Source organism: Vigna unguiculata, chromosome 3, assembly GCF_037176805.1.
Source record: "Vigna unguiculata cultivar grain cowpea cultivar isolate G323 ecotype 2 chromosome 3, ASM3717680v1, whole genome shotgun sequence".
Classification (NCBI taxonomy): Eukaryota; Viridiplantae; Streptophyta; class Magnoliopsida; order Fabales; family Fabaceae; genus Vigna; species Vigna unguiculata.
In genome coordinates, this window is record NC_140794.1 from 33,195,820 (window position 1) to 33,215,072 (window position 19,253).

Genomic DNA, 19,253 nt, shown 5'->3' on the forward strand with positions numbered 1-19,253 from the left:
CTTATGGAACCAAGGTCTGTAGTCCACAAATCGGCCAAGGGTCTTGTGTGTCTTCTCAAGGTCGGTCTTCTCTTGTCTCAAAGGGGGGGCTTGAGGGCGGCGTAGGGGACCTGCAAAAAACACTCTGATGCCTAAGTCAGCACTGGTGATGTCAGGGTTTCAGGGAATAATTAATGTGTAATAAATGCATGCAACAGAGTGCTATTTATACCTTTTTACTTGTGGGTCCTACCTGGGATGAGCTTTCTGGCCCAATATTCCTTTTTTTTGGCTATTCTTGGATCCAGTGTAAAAGGGAGGAATTTACCAAGGGGTCCTTCGAGTGTTGGCGGTGTCCGGTACTCGGCCATGAGATGCGTCGAGGGTGGCTTTCCTTTGGAAAGGTGTCTTTCGCATGGTAGGCGGCCACCGGGTTTTGGTTGTAGGTCGTGCTGTTTAACAGGGGTGTATGACGCTAGGTGGGGGCTGTGTTCTCCATATAGAGGTGCTCTTGCGTCGTAGGCGGCTATTGTGCTCTCTGGAGGCCATCTGGTTCTGTGCGAAGGCGTCTCTACGTGGTAGACGGCCATTGTGTTCTCTAGTTGCCATGTACTTGGGTATGGTTGGGACAGAAAGTAACAAATATCAAGTTGAATTTGATCCTGGAGGAAGAGAATTAGTTTCAAGTTGCGAAAAAATAAAAGTCCTTCACAAGATCATAATAAAATTACACTAAAACTAGTGTCTTAAGATTCGGGACAAATCTTCTCGAAGGAGGGTATGATGTGAATTGCATATGGGTCAAATGGAGGATGACTAATGCGCCGTGTTGATGTAGTTTCTTTCATTTAAATAAGGGCCCAATGCTTTGTAAAATTGGCTGACCAAATTGTGTTTGTGCTTAACCAATTAATGGGCTTTAGTTTTGCTTTATCTTCAAGTTGAAATAAGGGTCCATTTGCCAACTTAAGAACCAACCCTTGGAAGATCAAGAGGACCTTTGCTCAAAGTTTGTGGATGACTTTTGGTAGCCTTAAATTCAGTTACTATCAACCATTAAGTAGCGGATTGTTATTAGCTTGAGTGGATCATTAATTAATAGCTTTAAGTGGGATGATATTCAAATTTATGTGTCTTTTGTAATTCTGATGGTTAAAGCTCCTATATAAGTTGAACCATTTTCATCAATGAAGGCAAGCTGAGTTTTATTCAGAAAATAAACGAGTTTTATCTCATCTATCTTAGTGAGAGTGATTCTCCTAAGTTCTTGAGTGATTCAAGAATCCTTGAGTTTAATCAAAGGTCCTTTATCCCTTTGTGTGTTTCAACTCTTAGGCTTATCTTCCATTCTTGGAACTGTGATGTCTATCAATTTTCGTTCCATCTTATTTTATGTTTCCATTTTCTCGTTTTAAATAATTTCTCAAATTTCTTGCTTGTTAGCATTCCAACAATGATAGATCAGTCAAACGAATCGAACCCTAGGGATTCACATCCTTCGGTATTCAGAGCCTGGCTATCTAGATTTGGAATAGGAAAGGAGGTTTATTATACAAAGTTTTTAATCGAAGGCCATCCATGTTTACTTGCATTCGATTACGGAGGCAAAAACAATGTTGTGAGCCAAAGATATGTGGAGAAACTCCAATTACCAGCAACCTTTCATCTGGATCAAGCATGGATCAAATTCAGTACATGACAATGCGTGAAAGAAGTATTATGTGATATTGCTCCCATGGACTCTTGTCATGTTTTTTTGGGATGTGCATGGCTTCGTTTTAAAACACTCCATCTTGATGGATGTTCCCTTTATTTGAGGCATAAGGGACATCAAAAGAAGTAGAAATTTATGACACCAAGACTAGTCAGTAAGGATCAACGTAGGCTGAAGGAGAAAACAGAAAAAGAAAGAATAGAACAAGAAGTAATATAAACTGCAGAAGGAAGGGAAAATAAAGAAAAAGAAATGAAACTAGAGAAAGTTTATTCGTCAATGTTTTTTCTTCTACAGTTTCTGAGGTCATTTTACAGGAACAAAAGGATAAGCATGTGAATGAAAAACACCAACTTCCATGTTTAGAAAGGAAGCTTGTGCATAATGCTTTATTATGCATTTGGTCCGTCGATAAGAAGCAAATTCGTCAAACACAATGCATGAAATTATTTATTGTTACATATCAAGGTGGGGTACTGTTGCCAAGAAATGTTATCGACGGATTGCAACCATTGGAAAGTAACAAATATCAAGTTGAATTTGATCCTGGAAGAAGAGAATTAGTTTCAACTTGTGAAAAAATAAAATTCCTTCACAAGATCATAATAAAATTACATTAAAACTAGTGTCTTAAGATTCGGGACAAATCTTCTCGAAGAAGGAGGGTATGATGTGAATTGCATATGGGGCAAATGGAGGATGCCTAATGCGCCGTGTTGATGCAGTTTCTTTTATTTAAATAAGGGCCCAATGCTTTGTAAAATTGGCTGACCAAATTGTGTTTGTGCTTAACCAATTAATGGGCTTTAGTTTTGCTTTTTCTTTAGTTGAGATAAGGGTCTGTATGCCAACTTGAGAACCAACTTCTGGAAAATCAGGAAGACCTTCGCTCAAAGTTTGTGGATAACTTTTGGTAGCCTTAAATTAAGTTACAATCAACCATTAAGTAGCGGATCGTTATTAGCTTGAGTGGATCATTAATTAATCGCTTTAAGTGGGATGATATTGAAATTTATGTGTCTTTTGTAATTCTGATGGTTAAAGGTCCTATATAAGTTGAACCACTTTCATCATTGAAGGCAAGCTGAGTTTTATTCAGAAAATAAACAAGTTTTATCTCATCTATCTTAGTGAGAGTGATTCTCCTAAGATTTTTAGTGATTCAAGAATCCATGAGTTTAATCAAAGGTCCTTTATCCCTTTGTGTGTTTCAACTCTTAGGCTTATCTTCCATTCTTGGAAGTGTGATGTCTATCAATTTTCGTTCCATCTTCTTTTATGTTTCCATTTTCTCGTTTTAAATAATTTCTCAAATTTCTTGCTTGTTAGCATTCCAACATTGATAGATCAGTCAAACGAATCGAACCCTGTGGATTCACATCATTCGGTATTCAGAGCCCGGCTATCTAGATTTGGAAAAGGAAAGGAAGTTTATTATACAAAGTGTTGAACCGAAGGACATCCATGTTTAGTTCCATTCGGTAACGGAAGCGAAAACAATGTTGTGAGCCAAAGATTGGTGGAGAAACTCCAGTTACCAGCAACCTTTCATCTGGATCAAGCATGGATCAAATTCAGTACATGACAATGCGTGAAAGAAGTATTATGTGATATTGCTCCCATGGACTCTTGTCATCTTCTTTTGGGATGTGCATGGCTTCGTTTTGAAACACTCCATCTTGATGAACGTTCCCTTTATTTGAGGAATGAGGGACATCAAAAGAAGTAGAAGTTTATGACACCAAGACAAGTCAGTAAGGATCAACATAGGCTGAAGGAGAAAACAGAAAAAGAAAGAATAGAACAAGAAGTAATATAAACTACAGAAGGAAGGGAAAGTAAAGAAAAAGAAATGGAACTAGAGAAAGTATATTCGTCAATTTTTTTTTCTTCTACAGTTTGTGATGTCATTTTACAGGAACAAAAGGATAAGCATGTGAATGAAACACACCAACTTCCATGTTTAAAAAGGAAGCTTGTCCATAGTGCTATATTATGCAATTGCTCCGTCGATAAGAACCAAATTCGTCAAACACAATGCATGAAATTATTTATTGTTACATATCAAGGTGGGGTATTGTTGCCGAGAAATGATATCGACGGATTGCAACCATTGGAAAGTAACAAATATCAAGTTGAATTTGATCCTGGAAGAAGAGAATCAGTTTCAACTTGTGAAAAAATAAAAGTCCTTCATGAGATCATGATAAACTTACATTAAAACTAGTGTCTTAAGATTCGGGACAAATCTTCTCGAAGAAGGAGGGTATGATGTGAATTGCATATGGGTCAAATGGAGGATGACTAATGCGCCGTGTTGATGCGGTTTCCTTTATTTAAATAAGGGCCCAATGCTTTGTAAAATTGGCTGACCAAATTGTGTTTGTGCTTAACCAATTAATGGGCTTTAGTTTTGCTTTATCTTCAGTTGAAATAAAGGTCTGTATGCCAACTTAAGAACCAACCTTTGGAAGATCAGGAAGACCTTTGCTCAAAGTTTGTGGATGACTTTTGGTAGCCTTAAATTCAGTTACAATCAACCATTAAGTAGCGCATCGTTATTAGCTTGAGTGGATCATTAATTAATAGCTTTAAGCGGGATGATAGTGAAATTTATGTGTCTTTTGTAATTCTGATGGTTAAAGCTCCTATATAAGTTGAACCATTTTCATCAATAAAGGCAAGCTGAGTTTTATTCAGAAAATAAACGAGTTTTATCTCATCTATCTTAGTGAGAGTGATTCTCCTAAGTTCTTGAGTGATTCAAGAATCCATGAGTTTAATCAAAGGTCCTTTATCCCTTTCTGTGTTTCAACTCTTAGGCTTATCCTCCATTCTTGGAAGTGTGATGTCTATCAATTTCCGTTCCATCTTCTTTTATGTTTCCATTTTCTCGTTTTAAATAATTTCTCAAATTTCTTGCTTGTTAGCATTCCAACAATGATAGATCAGTCAAACGAATCGAACCCTGTGGATTCACATCATTTGGTATTCAGAGCATGGCTATCTAGATTTGGAAAAGCAAAGGAAGTTTATTATACCAAGTGTTCAACCGAAGGCCATCCATGTTTAGTTCCATTCGGTAACGGAAGCGAAAACAATGTTGTGAGCCAAAGATTGGTGGAGAAACTCCAGTTACTAGCAACCTTTCATCTGGATCAAGCATGGATCAAATTCAGTACATGGCAATGCGTGAAAGAAGTATTATATGATATTGCTCCCATGGAATCTTGTCATTTTCTTTTGGGATGGGCATGGTTTCGTTTTAAAACACTCCATCTCGATGAACATTCCCTTTATTTGACGCATGAAGGACATCAAAAGAAGTAGAAATTTATGACACCAAGACAAGTCAGTAAGGATCAACGTAGCCTGAAGGAGAAAACAGAAAAAGAAAGAATAGAAAAATAAGTAATAAAAACTGCAGAAGGAAGGGAAAATAAGGAAAAGTAAATGGAACTAGAGAAAGTATATTCATCAATGTTTTTTTCTTCTACAGTTTGTGATGTCATTTTACAGGAACAAAAGGATAAGCATGTGAATGAAACACACCAACTTCCATGTTTAAAAAGGAAGCTTGTCCATAGTGCTTTATTATGCATTTGGTCCGTCGATAAGAAGCAAATTCGTCAAACACAATGCATGGAATTATTTATTGTTACATATCAAGGTGGGGTACTGTTGCCGAGAAATGCTATCGACGGATTGCAACCATTGGAAAGTAACAAATATCAAGTTGAATTTGATCCTGGAAGAAGAGAATCAGTTTCAACTTGTGAAAAAATAAAAGTCCTTCATGAGATCATAATAAACTTACATTAAAACTAGTGTCTTAAGATTCGGCACAAATCTTCTCGAAGAAGGAGGGTATGATGTGAATTGCATATGGGTCAAATGGAGGATGACTAATGCGCCGTGTTGATGCAGTTTCTTTTATTTAAATAAGGGCCCAATGCATTGTAAAATTTGCTGACCAAATTGTGTTTGTGCTTAACCAATTAATGGGCTTTAGTTTTTTCTTTTTCTTCAGTTAAAATAAGGGTCTATATGCCAACTTAAGAACCAACTTCTGGAAGATCAGGAAGACCTCTGCTCAAAGTCTGTGGATGACTTTTGGTAGCCTTAAATTCAGTTACAATCAACCATTAAGTAGCGGATCGTTATTAGCTTGAGTGGATCATTAATTAATAGCTTTTAGTGGGATGATATTGAAATTTATGTGTCTTTTGTAATTCTGATGGTTAAAGCTCCTATATAAGTTGAACCATTTTCATCAATGAAGGCAAGCTGAGTTTTATTCAGAAAATAAACGAGTTTTATCTCATCTATCTTAGTGAGAGTGATTCTCCTAAGTTCTTGAGTGATTCAAGAATCCATGAGTTTAATCAAAGGTCCTTTATCCCTTTGTGTGTTTCAACTCTTAGGCTTATCCTCCGTTCTTGGAAGTGTGATGTCTATCAATTTTCGTTCCATCTTCTTTTATGTTTCCATTTTCTCATTTTAAATAATTTCTCAAATTTCTTGCTTGTTAGCATTCCAACAATGATAGATCAGTCAAACGAATTGAACCTTGTGGATTCACATTATTTGGTATTCAGAGCCTGGCTATCTAGATTTAGAAAAGGAAAGGAAGTTTATTATACAAAGTGTTGAACCGAAGGCCATCAATGTTTAGTTCCATTCGGTAACGGAAGCGAAAACAATGTTGTGAGCCAAAGATTGGTGGAGAAACTCTAGTTACCACCAACCTTTCATCTGGATCAAACATGGATCAAATTCAGTACATGACAATGCGTAAAAGAAGTATTATGTGATATTGCTCCCATGGACTCTTGTCATCTTCTTTTGGGATGTGCATGGCTTCGTTTTGAAACACTCCATCTTGATGAACGTTCCCTTTATTTGAGGAATGAGGGACTCAAAAGAAGTAGAAGTTTATGACACCAAGACAAGTTAGTAAGGATAAAGGTAGGCTGAAGGAGAAAACAGAAAAAGAAAGAATAGAACAAGAAGTAATATAAACTACAGAAGGAAGGGAAAGTAAAGAAAAAGAAATGGAACTAGAGAAAGTATATTCGTCAATGTTTTTTTCTTCTATAGTTTGTGATGTCATTTTACAGGAACAAAAGGATAAGCATGTGAATGAAACACACCAACTTCCATGTTTAAAAAGGAAGCATGTCCATAGTGCTTTATTATGCATTTGGTCCGTCGATAAGAAGCAAATTCGTCAAACACAATGCATGGAATTATTTATTGTTACATATCAAGGTGGGGTACTGTTGCCGAGAAATATTATCGACGGATTGCAACCATTGGAAAGTAACAAATATCAAGTTGAATTTGATCCTGGAAGAAAAGAATCAGTTTCAACTTGTGAAAAAATAAAAGTCCTTCATGAGATCATAATAAACTTACATTAAAACTAGTGTCTTAAGATTCGGCACAAATCTTCTCGAAGAAGGAGGGTATGATGTGAATTGCATATGGGTCAAATGGAGCATGACTAATGCGCCGTGTTGATGCAGTTTCCTTTATTTAAATAAGGGCCCAATGCTTTGTAAAATTGGTTGACCAAATTGTGTTTGTGCTTAACCAATTAATGGGCTTTAGTTTTGCGTTATCTTCAGTTGAAATAAAGGTCTGTATGCCAACTTAAGAACCAACCTTTGGAAGATCAGGAAGACCTTTGCTCAAAGTTTGTGGATGACTTTTGGTAGCCTTAAATTCAGTTACAATCAACCATTAAGTAGCGGATCGTTATTAGATTGAGTGGATCATTAATTAATAGCTTTAAGCGGGATGATAGTGAAATTTATGTGTCTTTTGTAATTCTGATGGTTAAAGCTCCTATATAAGTTGAACCATTTTCATCAATGAAGGCAAGCTGAGTTTTATTCAGAAAATAAACGAGTTTTATCTCATCTATCTTAGTGAGAGTGATTCTCCTAAGTTCTTGAGTGATTCAAGAATCCATGAGTTTAATCAAAGGTCCTTTATCCCTTTGTGTGTTTCAACTCTTAGGCTTATCCTCCATTCTTGGAAGTGTGATGTCTATCAATTTCCGTTCCATCTTCTTTTATGTTTCCATTTTCTCGTTTTAAATAATTTCTCAAATTTCTTTCTTGTTAGCATTCCAACAATGATAGATCAGTCAAACGAATCGAACCCTGTGGATTCACATCATTTGGTATTCAGAGCCTGGCTATCTAGATTTGGAATAGGAAAGGAAGTTTATTATACAAAGTGTTTAACCGAAGGCCATCCATGTTTAGTTGCATTCGATTACGGAAGCGAAAACAATGTTGTGAGCCAAAGATTGGTGGAGAAACTCTAGTTACCAACAACCTTTCATCTGCATCAAGCATGCATCAAATTTAGTACATGGCAATCTGTGAAAGAAAAATTATGTGATATTGCTCCCATGGACTCTTGTCATCTTCTTTTGGGATGGGCATGACTTCGTTTGAAAACTCTCCATCTTGATGAACGTTCTCTTTTTTAAGGCATGAGGTACATCAAAAGAAGTAGAAATTTATGACACCAAGACAAGTCAGTAAGGATCAATGTAGGCTAAAGGAGAAAAGGAAAAGAAAGAATAGAACAAGAAGTAATATAAACTGCAGAAGGAAGGGAAAATAAAGAAAAAGAAATGGAACTAGAGAAAGTTTATTCGTCAATGTTTTTTCTTCTACAGTTTGTGATGTCATTTTACAGGAACAAAAGGATAAGCATGTGAATGAAACACACTAACTTCCATGTTTAATAAGTGATGAAGGATTATTTTGTTCCTTTTTAAGATTATTGAATATGGTGTGAGTTGATTAAGAAAGCTAAGTGAAATCCCCACTGGACATTAAGATAGCAAGCTATCTAGATGTGAAGGTTCCTTTCACAAAACTCAAGAGAAGAAGATAATGGATTGATTCAAAACAAAAAGGAAATGAAAAGCACATAAACCATAGAAAACCAAGAACAATTAAAGGAAGAAGAAAACATAAAATGGAAAGGAAAGAAATGGTAAAAATGTGAGAAGCACGCCACTACAAGGCTAGGCTAGAAGCCATGGCAACCTTGAAGATGAGTGGATGTGTGCCGCCACTTGCTATGCAAGATAAGGTTAGAACATGAAAACACCATATTCAAGGACAACCAAAGCTCTAGATACCAAATGATGAAGGATTATTTTGTTCCTTTTTAAGATTATTGAATATGGTGTGAGTTGATTAAGAAAGCTAAGTGAAATCCCCACTGGACATTAAGATAGCAAGCTATCTAGATGTGAAGGTTCCTTTCACAAAACTCAAGAGAAGAAGATAATGGATTGATTCAAAACAAAAAGGAAATGAAAAGCACATAAACCATAGAAAACCAAGAACAATTAAAGGAAGAAGAAAACATAAAATGGAAAGGAAAGAAATGATAAAATGTGAGAAGCACGCCACTACAAGGCTAGGCTAGAAGCCATGGCAACCTTGAAGATGAGTGGATGTGTGCCGCCACTTGCTATGCAAGATAAGGCTTAAAAGTTTCACTCCCAAGGGAGGAAACTCTCACAAATGGTTGAGACACAAGAGTGTTTTTACTTCAAAATGTTCAACCCTTGTACAAGTGTTAGAGGTCCCCTTAAATAGACAAGTCTAGGGGCCCCTTAGCAAAATAACTAAGTTAAAGGATTACAAAAGAAACCTAGCATGTTCTAGAAAGTAGGTCATCCTAGGGTGCACATGGGTGAATTTTCGTCCAAGCCATCTAGGTGGCAAGTCTTCATGGCCAAGGCTCCCAAAGGAAGGTTCTAGAACATTCTAGAAGACTTGGTGTCCAAGGCATGTGGGCCTCCTCTTTCTAGATGCTTCTAGAAAGTCTTATTCCTTCTCTCTCTTCCTTAGGACGCCAAGTGTCTCCTATGTGGTCCTCCTCCTTTCTTATTCCTACAAAAGCAAATTAAGGAATTTATTAGCATGTTGGTTTAAGGTTAAGCTAATCTTTTGAGTCAACAAGTCAACCCAAAGTCAAGGTCAACAAGTCAACTCAAAAATAGTCAACCAAGCCAACTTAAAGGAATTTTAAACTAAAGAAAATAAAAGCAAAGGAAGGGATCAAGGAACTCCCTTTCTTCTAAGCATGTGCCATGGGCCATCATCCTTGGTAGTGATCAATCCTTTATCATTCTCCCCTTGTTGGAGAGAATTTGACCTCAAATTCTTGAAGTCTTTGTTGATGGAGCTTGACTTGAGTTGATGAGAACTTTCTTCATCTTTAATGATTTGATCCCTAGTCTTGGAGATGCCCTCTTTCTTTTTAATGCCACTCTCCTTTTCTTGCTTGTGTTTTTGTTCATCTCTCTTTGTTTGGGAAGAGAATGAAGAGTGGTGTTGCACCTCTTGCTTTGAAAAACTCTTTTTGTAGGCAAGTAACTCCTTGGTGAAAGCTTGCCCCTTTTCTTTTTCTTTTTCATCTTTTATTTTATTTTTGTCCTCATTTTCTTGTGGAGGTGGGAGAGGTAGGATTGTGAACTTCTTTCCTAGGGAGGAGAAAACATAAGTGTTTGCATGGCCATCATAAACAACTTTTCTATCAAATTGCCATGGCCTACCTAGCAAAATATGGTTGGCTTCCATAGGCACAATGTCACATAATACCTCATCCTTAAAATTGCCAATTGAAAAGTTAATGAGGACTTGTTTAGTTACTTTTATTTCTTCTTCCTTAAGCCATGATAGGTTGTAGGGTTTGACATGAGGAATTGTTTTCAAGCCAAACTTGTCCACCACCCTTGGGCTAGCCATATTTACAAAACTTCCACTATCTATGATGAAGTGACATATCTTGTCATTGATAAGGCACCCTCCATGAAAAAGGTTTTGTCTTTGAGAAGGATCAAGTTCTTTGGGAACTTGCCCTAGTTGGCGCCTTACCATTAACAATCCACTTTCAAAGGGTTTAGTCCTTTCAATTGAAGAAGTGTGGGAAGAAGTATTTTGGGGAAAAGGGGAAGAAAAATGTTCACTCTCATCATCACTCTTCTTTAAGATCATTGTCTTCTTGATTGGGCAATTCAAAGCAATATGTTTATACCCCAAACATTTAAAACATTTAATGGAACTTGATCTTTGAGAAGTGGAATGGTGAGTGTGACCACTTGGTAACTTATTTTTACTTGATGGTGCTTGGTGAGACTTAGAAGGAAATTTATCATGTTTCTCTTTAGCTTTTCCCTTCCATGAGTGACTATAGTAGTGGTTGGGTGAGTAACTCTTCCTTGCCCTATTCTTTCTTTTCAAATGAGTTTCAATCCTAAGAGCAAGTGTGAAAACATTTTGAAGAGTGGAGTACTCATACAACTCTACTTGGTCTTGTATGTCTCTCCTAAGACCATTCACAAACCTTTTCATTTTTTCTTTGTTAGTTTCTCTTATTCCAACCCAAACATTTGAGACTCTAATTCTTTAAAGTACTCACTCACACACATAGGACCTTGGTGAAGCCTTTGGAGCTTCAAAAGAAGTTCCTTCCTATAGGAGGGAGGAACAAATCTAGCGCGCATAAGAGTTTTAATGTCCATCCAAGAAGCCGCGGGTGGCCCTTGGTCATAATTTTTACAAACTTTATGCCACCAAGTTTTGGCATACTCAAAAAATCCTAACACTACTAGATCAACTTGTGTTTGATCCTTTACATGATTTTCATTGAAAATTTGATCAACTTTAGCTTCCCAATCAAGGAAGATTTTGGGATCACTTCCTCCATAGAACTTCGGAATCTTTGGTGTTTGCTTCTCTTGTGATTGGTTGCGCCTAAAATGCCCTCTTTTCCTAGCCCCTCTTTCTTGCTCTTTAGCTTCAAGCCTTTGAATGTGCTCTTGGATTCTTAGGTGACTTTGCTCCTTGTCTTTTCTCAATTGTTCAAAGGCCTCCTTCCTAGACAACTCCAAATCCCGAAGCAATCTCATCAATGTATTGTTTTTGTTTGGTGTAGGTGCATTTGATGAACTTGCCATGATTCCTACAACAAAAACACTCAAATCCGAGACAAAATAAATGAATTAGGGTAGACAACATGAAAACCGAGACCAATTCCAACCCAAAATGTGACCCAAGTGTTTACATCACTCTCCCAAAGTAACAAGGCAAGGCTACACTCAAAGCTCCTCCAAGGAGTGAAGAAAAAACTTTGTTCAAAAATCCTTTTCTTGCGTACAAGTGGCTCGGTTCAAACACTCAAGAATTTCAAGAAGACAAACTTACTATGACAAAACCAAGAGTACCTAAAGACAATCAAGAAAAGCACAAAAACAAGAAATGCTAAACTCTAAAGAAGAAAAGTTTGAGACAAACTTTTAACAAGACTAAAACAAGAAAAGCACATTATAAGAATGACATGGAAAATACTTGAACATGCATTCCTAGTCCTAAATCATGCATACACCAAGAAAGATCATAACCAAGTCAAAGAATGGAACTAATTTGCCAATATCACCCATTTCTCAAGCATGAAAACTAGTAGCATAACACTTAGTGACAAACACACTTTTGGTTCATCAAAGAGCCATCTTGCTCTTAGTAAGATTGTAAAAGTGTACCAAAATTTTTCTTCTTTCAAAAACTAGTTTCACAAAATGATGAGAAAGGTGTTTTGGGTGGCTTGGACACTTAGTTCCCAAATTTTAGGCCAAAATCAAGTCCAAGGAGCATACATCAAACAAGACATAAGGTGAATGCAATATTCAAATACTTGGAATAACAAGAATAAGAAAACTTCAAGCTAGCGTATGACATATGACTCAAGCAAAAGTTAGGCACATTTAAAGACTCAAACATGTAGTTATCATGCATTTAAACTTTTGGAAATGAAGGTCAATGATTAAGCACACAAAGACATGTTATCCAACAACATTTAGGAGTAAGAAGAGTAACAAAAATAGTAGCCAAAACTGCCCAAGATAACCTGAAAAACGTTGATTCGCGGTGATCTCGGCAGCTCTGACCTTTGCTTACTATTTTAATCATAACTCTCTCCACAGAACTCCAAATGCATTGGTTCTTTTTTTTTAAAAAACTAGACTAACAGAGCTTTCTTTTGACATCAAGAACGTAATTTTAGGACAACTGAGGAGGTGCAGTTTAATCTTTTAAAATCGTGAACAGTTTCTGCCAGCATTGTTTTATGTGGACCATTCAAAGATAGCTACACAAGACAAGGTTAGAACATAAAACACAATGCATCTGGTGGATAAGAAGCTTGTTCATAGTGCATTATTATGCATTTGGGCAGTCGATAAGAAGCAAATTCATCAAACACAATGCATGGAATTATTTATTGTTACATATAAAGGTGGAAGACTTTTGGTAGCCTTAATTTAAGTTACAATCAACCATTAAGTAGCGCATCATCATTAGTTTGAGTGGATCATTAATTAATAGCTTTAAGCAGGATGATATTGAAATTTATGTGTCTTTTGTAATTCTGATGGTTAAAGCTCCTATATAAGTTGAACAATTTTCATCAATGAAGGCAAGCTGAGTTTTATTCAGAAAATAAACAAGTTTTATCTCATCTATCTTAGTGAGAGTGATTCTCCTAAGTTCTTCAGTGATTCAAGAATCCATGAGTTCAATCAAAGGTCCTTTATCCCTATGTGTGTTTGAACTCTTAGGCTTATCTTCCATTCTTGGAACTGTGATATCTATCAATTTTCGTTCCATCTTCTTTTATGTTTCCATTTTCTCGTTTTAAATAATTTCTCAAATTTCTTGCTTGTTAGCATTCCAACAATGATAGATCAGTCAAACGAATGGAACCCTATGGATTCACATCATTTGGTATTCAGAGCCTAGCTATCTAGATTTGGAATAGGAAAGGAAGTTTATTATACAAAGTGTTTAACGGAAGGCCATCCATGTTTAGTTGCATTCGATTACGGAAGCGAAAACAATGTTGTGAGCCAAACATTGGTGGAGAAACTCCAGTTACCAACAACCTTTCATTTGCATCAAGGATGCATCAAATTCAGTACATGGCAATCTGTGAAAGAAGTATTATGTGATATTGCTCCCATGGACTCTTGTCATCTTCTTTTGGGATGGGCATGACTTCATTTGAAAACTCTCCATCTTGATGAACGTTCTCTTTTTTGAGGCATGAGGTACATCAAAAGAAGTAGAAATTTATGACACCAAGACAAGTCAGTAAGGATCAACGTAGGCTGAAGGAGAAAAAGGAAAAGAAAGAATAGAACAAGAAGTAATATAAACTGCAGAAGGAAGGGAAAATAAAGAAAAAGAAATGGAACTAGAGAAAGTTTATTCGTCAATGTTTTTTCTTCTACAGTTTGTGATGTCATTTTACAGGAACAAAAGGATAAGCATGTGAATGAAACACACCAACTTCCATGTTTAAAAAGGAAGCTTGTTCATAGTGCTTTATTATGCATTTGGTCAGTCGATAAGAAGCAAATTCGTCAAACACAATGCATGGAATTATTTATTGTTACATATCAAGGTGGAAGACTTTTGGTAGCCTTAATTTAAGTTACAATCAACCATTAAGTAGCGCATCGTCATTAACTTGAGTGGATCATTAATAAATAGCTTTAAGCGGGATGATATTGAAATTTATGTGTCTTTTGTAATTCTGATGGTTAAAGCTCCACTATAAGTTGAACCATTTTCATCAATGAAGGCAAGCTGAGTTTTATTCAGAAAATAAACAAGTTTTATCTCATCTCTCTTAGTGAGAGTGATTCTCCTAAGTTCTTCAATGATTCAAGAATCCATGAGTACAATCAAAGGTCCTTTATCCCTTTGTGTGTTTCAACTCTTAGGCTTATCTTCCATTCTTGGAACTGTGATGTCTATCAATTTTTGTTCCATCTTCTTTTATGTTTCCATTTTCTCGTTTTAAATAATTTCTCAAGTTTCTTGCTTGGTAGCATTCCAACAATGATAGATCAGTCAAACGAATGGAACCCTGTGGATTCACATCATTTGGTATTCAGAGCCTGGATATCTAGATTTGGAATAGGAAAGGAAGTTTATTATACAAAGTGTTTAACCGAAGGCCATCCATGTTTAGTTGCATTCGATTACGGAAGCGAAAACAATGTTGTGAGCCAAAGATTGGTGGAGAAACTCCAGTTACCAACAACCTTTCATCTGCATCAAGCATGCATCAAATTTAGTACATGGCAATCTGTGAAAGAAAAATTATGTGATATTGCTCCCATGGACTCTTGTCATCTTCTTTTGGGATGGGCATGACTTCGTTTGAAAACTCTCCATCTTGATGAACGTTCTCTTTTTTAAGGCATGAGGTACATCAAAAGAAGTAGAAATTTATGACACCAAGACAAGTTAGTAAGGATCAACGTAGGCTGAAGGAGAAAAAGGAAAAGAAAGAATAGAACAAGAAGTAATATAAACTGCAGAAGGAAGGGAAAATAAAGAAAAAGAAATGGAACTAGAGAAAGTTTATTCGTCAATGTTTTTTCTTCTACAGTTTGTGATGTCATTTTACAGGAACAAAAGGATAAACATGTGAATGAAACACACCAACTTCCATGTTTAAAAAGGAAGCTTGTTCAAAGTGCTTTATTATGCATTTGGTCCGTCGATAAGAAACAAATTCGTCAAAGACAATGCATGGAATGATTTATTGTTACATATCAAGGTGGATGACTTTTAGTAGCCTTAATTTCAGTTAAAATCAACCATTAAGTAGCGCATCGTCATTAGCTTGAGTGGATCATTAATTAATAGCTTTAAGCGGGATGATATTGAAATTTATGTGTCTTTTGTAATTCTGATGGTTAAAGCTCCTATATAAGTTGAACCATTTTCATCAATGAAGGCAAGCTGAGTTTTATTCAGAAAATAAACAAGTTTTATCTCATCTATCTTAGTGAGAGTGATTCTCCTAAGTTCTTCAATGATTGAAGAATCCATGAGTACAATCAAAGGTCCTTTATCCCTTTGTGTGTTTCAACTCTTAGGCTTATCTTCCATTCTTGGAACAGTGATGTCTATCAATTTTCGTTCCATTTTCTTTTATGTTTCCATTTTCTCGTTTTAAATAATTTCTCAAGTTTCTTGCTTGTTAGCATTCCAACAATGATAGATCAGTCAAACGAATGGAACCCTATGGATTCACAGCATTTGGTATTCAGAGCCTGGCTATCTAGATTTGGAATAGGAAAGGAAGTTTATTATACAAAGTGTTTAACCGAAGGCCATCCATGTTTAGTTGCATTCGATTACGGAAGCGAAAACAATGTTGTGAGCCAAACATTGGTGGAGAAACTCCAGTTACCAACAACCTTTCATTTGCATCAAGGATGCATCAAATTCAGTACATGGCAATCTGTGAAAGAAGTATTATGTGATATTGCTCCCATGGACTCTTGTCATCTTCTTTTGGGTTAGGCATGACTTCGTTTGAAAACTCTCCATCTTGATGAACGTTTTCTTTTTTGAGGCATGAGGTACATCAAAAGATGTAGAAATTTATGACACCAAGACAAGTCAGTAAGGATCAACGTAGGCTGAAGGAGAAAAAGGAAAAGAAAGAATAGAACAAGAAGTAATATAAACTGCAGAAGGAAGGGAAAATAAAGAAAAAGAAATGGAACTAGAGAAAGTTTATTCGTCAATGTTTTTTCTTCTACAGTTTGTGATGTCATTTTACAGGAACAAAAGGATAAACATGTGAATGAAACACACCAACTTCCATGTTTAAAAAGGAAGCTTGTTCAAAGTGCTTTATTATGCATTTGGTCCGTCGATAAGAAACAAATTCGTCAAAGACAATGCATGGAATGATTTATTGTTACATATCAAGGTCGATGACTTTTAGTAGCCTTAATTTCAGTTAAAATCAACCATTAAGTAGCGCATCGTCATTAGCTTGAGTGGATCATTAATTAATAGCTTTAAGCGGGATGATATTGAAATTTATGTGTCTTTTGTAATTCTTATGGTTAAAGCTCCTATATAAGTTGAACCATTTTCATCAATGAAGGCAAGCTGAGTTTTATTCAGAAAATAAACAACTTTTATCTCATCTATCTTAGTGAGAGCGATTCTCCTAAGTTCTTCAATGATTGAAGAATCCATGAGTACAATCAAAGGTCCTTTATCCCTTTGTGTGTTTCAACTCTTAGGCTTATCTTCCATTCTTGGAACTGTGATGTCTATCAATTTTCGTTCCATTTTCTTTTATGTTTCCATTTTCTCGTTTTAAATAATTTCTCAAGTTTCTTGCTTGTTAGCATTCCAATAATGATAGATCAGTCAAACGAATGGAACCCTATGGATTCACAGCATTTGGAATTCAGAGCCTGGCTATCTAGATTTGGAATAGGAAAGGAAGTTTATTATACAAAGTGTTTAACCGAAGGCCATCCATGTTTAGTTGCATTCGATTACGGAAGCGAAAACAATGTTGTGAGCCAAAGATTGGTGGAGAAACTCCAGTTACCAACAACCTTTCATCTGCATCAAGCATGCATCAAATTCAGTACATGGCAATCTGTGAAAGAAGTATTATGTGATATTGCTCCCATGGACTCTTGTCATCTTCTTTTGGGATGGGCATGGCTTCGTTTTAAAACACTCCATCTTGATGAACGTTCCCTTTATTTGAGGCATGAGGGACATCAAAAGAAGTAGAAATTTATGACACCAAGACAAGTCAGTAAGGATCAACGTAGGCTGAAGGAGAAAACAGAAAAAGAAAGAATAGAAAAAGAAGTAATATAAACTGCAGAAGGAAAGGAAAATAAAGAAAAATAAATTGAACTAGAGAAAGTTTATTCGTCAATGTTTTTCCTTCTACAGTTTGTGATGTCCTTTTACAAGAACTAAAGGATAAGCATGTGAATGAAACACACCAACTTCCATGTTTAAAAAGGAAGCTTGTTCAAAGTGCTTTATTATGCATTTGGTCCGTCGATACGAAGCAAATTCGTCAAACACATTGCATGGAATTATTTAGTGTTACATATCAAGGTGGATGACTTTTGGTAGCCTTAATTTCAGTTACAATCAACCAATAAGTAGCGCATCGTCATTAGCTTGAGTGGATCATTAATTAATAGCTTTAAGCGGGATGATATTGAAATTTATGTGTCTTTTGTAATTCTTATGGTTAAAGCTCCTGTATAAGTTGAACCATTTTCATCAATGAAGGCACGCTGAGTTTTATTCAGAAAATAAACGAGTTTTATCTCATCTATCTTAGTGAGAGTGATTCTCCTAAGTTCTTGAGTGATTCAAGAATCCATGAGTTTAATCAAAGGTCCTTTATCCCTTTGTGTGTTTCAACTCTTAGGCTTATCTTCCATTCTTCGAAGTGTGATGTCTATCAATTTCCATTCCATCTTCTTTTATGTTTCCATTTTCTCGTTTTAAATAATTTCTCAAATTTCTTGGTTGTTAACATTCCAACAATGATAAATCAGTCAAACGAATCGAACCCTGTGGATTCACATCATTTGGTATTCAGAGCCTGGCTATCTAGATTTGGAATAGGAAAGGAAGTTTATTATACAAAGTGTTTAACCGAAGGACATCCATGTTTAGTTGCTTTCGATTACGGAAGCGAAAATAATGTTGTGAGCCAAAGATTGGTGGAGAAACTCCCGTTACCAGCAACCTTTCATCTAGATCAAGCATGCATCAAATTCAGTACATGGCAATGTGTGAAAGAAGTATTATGTGATATTGCTCTCATAGACTCTTTTCATCTTTTGGGATGGGCATCGCTTCGTTTTAAAACACTCCATCTTGATGAACGTTCCCTTTATTTGAGGCATGAGGGATATCAAAAGAAGTAGAAATTTATGACACCGAGACAAGTCAGTAAGGATCAATGTAGGCTGAAGGAGAACACAGAAAAAGAAAGAGTAGAAAAAGAAGTAATATAAACTACAGAAGGAAGGGAAAATAAAGAAAAATAAATTGAACTAGAGAAAGTTTATTCGTCAATGTTTTTTCTTCTACAGTTTGTGATGTCATTTTATAGGAACTAAAGGATAAGCATGTCAATGAAACACACCAACTTCCATGTTTAAAAAGGAAGCTTGTTCATAGTCCTTTATTATGCATTTGGTCCGTCGATAAGAAGCAAATTCGTCAAACACAATGCATGGAATTATTTATTGTTACATATCAAGGTGCATGACTTTTGGTAGCCTTAATTTCAGTTACAATCAACCATTAAGTAGCGCATCGTCATTAGCTTGAGTGGATCATTAATTAATAGCTTTAAGCGGGATGATATTGAAATTTATGTGTCTTTTGTAATTCTGATGGTTAAAGCTCCTATATAAGTTGAACCATTTTCATCAATGAAGGCAAGCTGAGTTTTATTTAGAAAATAAACGAGTTTTATCTCATCTATCTTAGTGAGAGTGATTCTCCTAAGTTCTTGAGTGATTCAAGAATCCATGAGTTTAATCAAAGGTCCTTTATCCCTTTGTCTGTTTCAACTCTTAGGCTTATCTTCCATTCTTGGAAGTGTGATGTCTATCAATTTCTGTTCCATCTTCTTTTATGTTTCCATT